This window comes from Gymnoscopelus microlampas (assembly GCF_963454915.1).
Source record: "Gymnoscopelus microlampas genome assembly, chromosome: 5".
In the NCBI taxonomy this organism is placed as follows: domain Eukaryota; kingdom Metazoa; phylum Chordata; class Actinopteri; order Myctophiformes; family Myctophidae; genus Gymnoscopelus; species Gymnoscopelus microlampas.
Genome location: NC_139942.1, coordinates 47,913,925 through 47,917,921, shown reverse-complemented (window position 1 = coordinate 47,917,921; position 3,997 = coordinate 47,913,925).

Below are 3,997 nucleotides of genomic sequence, written 5' to 3'. Positions count from 1 at the left end.
AATAAATTGCGAAGATCTCAAATAATTGTGTTTAGACGGTTGATCTGCAATACTTAAGTTGTGACAGGCCTAGTGTGACAGCGGGATTCTCAAAATCCATCACGATCATAACCACCTGTACCAATGTGTTTGGCTTAGGTTTCCCCTCAACTGAGTTATGGGCTGAGGGCAATGGCAGCACAGATGGAGACTGTTGATCTACTTAGAAAGGTCGATGCGAAGGGGCCATTACCACACACACACACACACACACACACACACACACACACACACACACACACACACACACACACACACACACACACACACACACACACACTATGCATTACTATACTTGTGGGGACATCAACATTTTAGTACAGCAGTTTTATTAACAGTATTGTTTACAAATATTTGCCATTGTTAACATGTTACCTAAAGCTGAAAAATAGCAAATCTACAAGCTCACAAACGTGTCGCGCTGCGACACGTTTGTGAGCTTATAGATCAGCTATTTTTCGGTGCATGACACTGGCACGCAACTAAGTATGTAAATCCTGTTTAACTCTAATTCCAACCCCTAACCCTAACTTCTAAATGTTGTAATCCCAATCCTAACCCCCAATCTGAATATTTTTCTAGTTGTAAACGTAACTCTACAAATCTTTTTTCAACCATAAGTCAAGGAAATGAAATCAGGAAAATGGTCACAACGTCAATGTCTCATATTCTACTATACTTGTGGGGACATTTTGTCCTCACAAGTACAGTAACACACACACACACACACACACACACACACACAGCTCTGAGCAAACTCCTGCTCGCTGGGCTGTGATTGGCTGTCTGCACCTGCATGGTGCCCTTTTGGTTAAGTGATCCATCATCGGCTGGGGACAGTAACTAAGTACATTTACTTATGCACATATTTTGAGCATCTTTACTTTACCTGAGTATTCGTATTTTTGAATACTTTCGCTCCACTATGTTTCAAAGACAAATGTACTTTTGACTCAACTAAATTTCGAGGAAGGGGAAAAGTATATGAATTAGGAATTAACCGCTAAGCCCTATTTCAAATATGGTGAAATTAGCAGTTATACAAGCTCTCAATGTGTTGGGTCACGCTGCACGTTTGTAAATCTGCTATTTTAACTATTATTAAAGGTTTTTGGGAAACTTCTGTAAAATCTCTGTTGGGTGGAAACCTCACAAGTCCAAAACTGTTACTTTTTCAGGATTCAAATTCAAAAACAGCAAAAGTAGCAGATCTACAAGCTCAAAACGCGCCGCGTTTCGAGACGCGTTTCGAGCTTGTAGATCTGCTACTCTTGCTACTTTTGTGTGACGCTGTAGTAGTATGATCAAGTAGGGCGTTCATTTACGTAAAACAGCAACGATGTATGAATTTAACTGAGAAACTTTCACTTGTAGTTGAGTAATATTTGAGTATGTATACTTTGACTCAAGTTACTTTTGTGCACCACTGTTTATGAGCCACTAACCCTGCATACATAGCATAGCCTGCTATGTCTTATCACCCATACAGTTATGTGATAGTAGGGCTGTAGCCTTTAGGTGGAGAGATGGACACTGCTTTCCATAGAGAAATGACGTGGTGCTCAGCAGCCCCTGACTGTTAATGATTGACCCGGCCTCTCTTAACGCTACAACACTCACAGGTAGGGTTGCTATGCAGCTGCAGATGGAATAGCTTGGTAACCAGCTCCACCAGGGATTATATCGGCTTTGCAGAGACCCGTCCGACACAATACAGGTAGGACACAAGAATTATCATGGATGTACACAAGGTTGTTTTCCTGCACAGCAGGGGTCTTCAACGCTTTTCAGGCCAAGGAGCTGAGAGACGATGAAGCAGGGACCCCCCCCCCATTACATAGAGGTATAAAACTGTGTTGCAGATTAAACTTTTTTTCTAGGTGTCATAGATAGCTTCATAGACTTGTTTGACAGCACTGTCAAGCGTTGTGTTGGATTCATGTTAATGCGTATTTTCAGACATTTAACCACTTAAACTCTGTACTTGGTGTGTTCTTTTTTCCCTCTACACCAAACCTCTTTGCTGAAAATAGCTCACAATCACTTGTGAGCCTGTAGATCTAGTATTTTGGCTAAAGTTCTCAGAATAGGGATGCTATAGGCTTCAAGTGGTTAATGCAAAACAAATTATCCTATCACACAAAGATTTAGCGGTGCCCCTGGCCTGTAGTAACTCTGATGGCCCCCTTAGGGTCCCGGACCCCCTGTTGAAGACCCCTGCTGTACGGGTTAAAAGATACAGGTGTAGTAACACGTGACATGCTGACCTTTATAGTACACTGTGATGTAAGCGACACAGCTGCAGCTAATGAAATTAATAATGGGTTTGTTAGAGAGTATGTGTGCCAATGTGCAAGCATAGACACAGTAGTCAACAACAGTACTGCCAATTGCTTGCACACTGCAGGGTGCATCTAAATCTAACACACCCATTATTAATGGTATTAGCTGCAGCTGTGTTGCTAAGACTTTTTCATGTCCATGTCTCCCTAATTTGATTTTTTATGTTCCACATTTTTCAAGAGTTTCTGAAAATAGCTGATGTACAGCACATAGGGTTGTAAGTGGTTAACGTGATGTTGATGCACTATTAACTAATTTAGCTGGGACCCCCTAGAACAGTGGTTCTCAAACTTTTTCCGGTCAAGGACCCCCAAATTGACACTTATTAGCCTGCGGACCCCCATTTGAAAAGATATGCCAGGGACCCCCATAAGAGAAGATTTTTACTGCTCTAGCAGTGATTCTCAACTATTTTAATTTCAAGGACCCACAGTTTGACATGCATTAGGGCTACGGACCCCCATTTAATGGCATTTCTATCTCTGGGACCCCAAATCATATTGTAAAATCAATGTTAATTTAACTCTGAGAGTGCACAAATGGAACCAAATGGACCCGTTAGGGTCCATTTGGTTCCATCAAATCACCCCCTCAAATCACCAAATCACCCCCTCAAGTACCCCTGGGGGTCCCCGGACCCCACTTTGAGAACGAACGCCCTAGAAACCCCTCAAGGACCCCTGTGGGTATCCCAGACCTCACTTTGAGAACCACTGGGCTGACATCAGAGTGTACTATAAGGTCAGCCTTATGCAGTCTGACATGTGTTTTATTTTTATTTTTTACCCTGCTGCAGTTTTGAACCATGAACTGGGGGGATAAACCCTACAAAATCAGCCCAGGGTTTCATGCCCCAATTAGCACTGAGAATTTTAACTGTATATGTAGACTAAGGAAACTCCATTGTGTTTGCTCTGCATGGTAAAGCGCTGCGTGTCCTCAAGATCGACGTGATAAACCGGCGAATGGAAAAACGATGTAATTGAAATGCATACTCACATAGCGTCGCTGTCGGGCAGAAACCTCTTATCTCCATATTCTAGCATTTTGTGTTTTTCTGTAAATTAACGCCCCCACTTGATCATCAAGCATCAAAAGTAGTCTAAACGTTTTGAGCTTGTAGATCTGCTACTTTTGTCACTTTTGAATTTGAATCCTGGAAAGTAACACTAACAGTTTTGAACATGTGAGGTTTCCACCCGACAGAGACGATATGCTGTGTCTCTGTACCTGTGGCCCCCAGTGCCAGGGCTGTCTGTCACAATGACATTTTACTTGACGATTAATTGTCATGGAAACGATTATCCCAAATAATTGCGATTATCCCAAATGATTGCGTCAGGTAGAAACTGTCCAAAACTGTCAGGTGGAAAATGTCCAAAACGGTTACCATGCAGGATTCGCTTTGCGCTGTGTTTCAAGCTTGTAGATCTGCTATTTTTGATGCTTTTGTGTGAGGCTGTAGTATGATCAAGTAGGGCCGTTAATTTAGGAAAAAACACAACGTTAAAATATGGAGATAGGAGGTTTCTGCCCGACAGCAACGCTATAACAAGTGTGACCCCATCATCTGACATACATGTGTCTGTTTGGTTGGCATCTCCTCCAGTAGAAG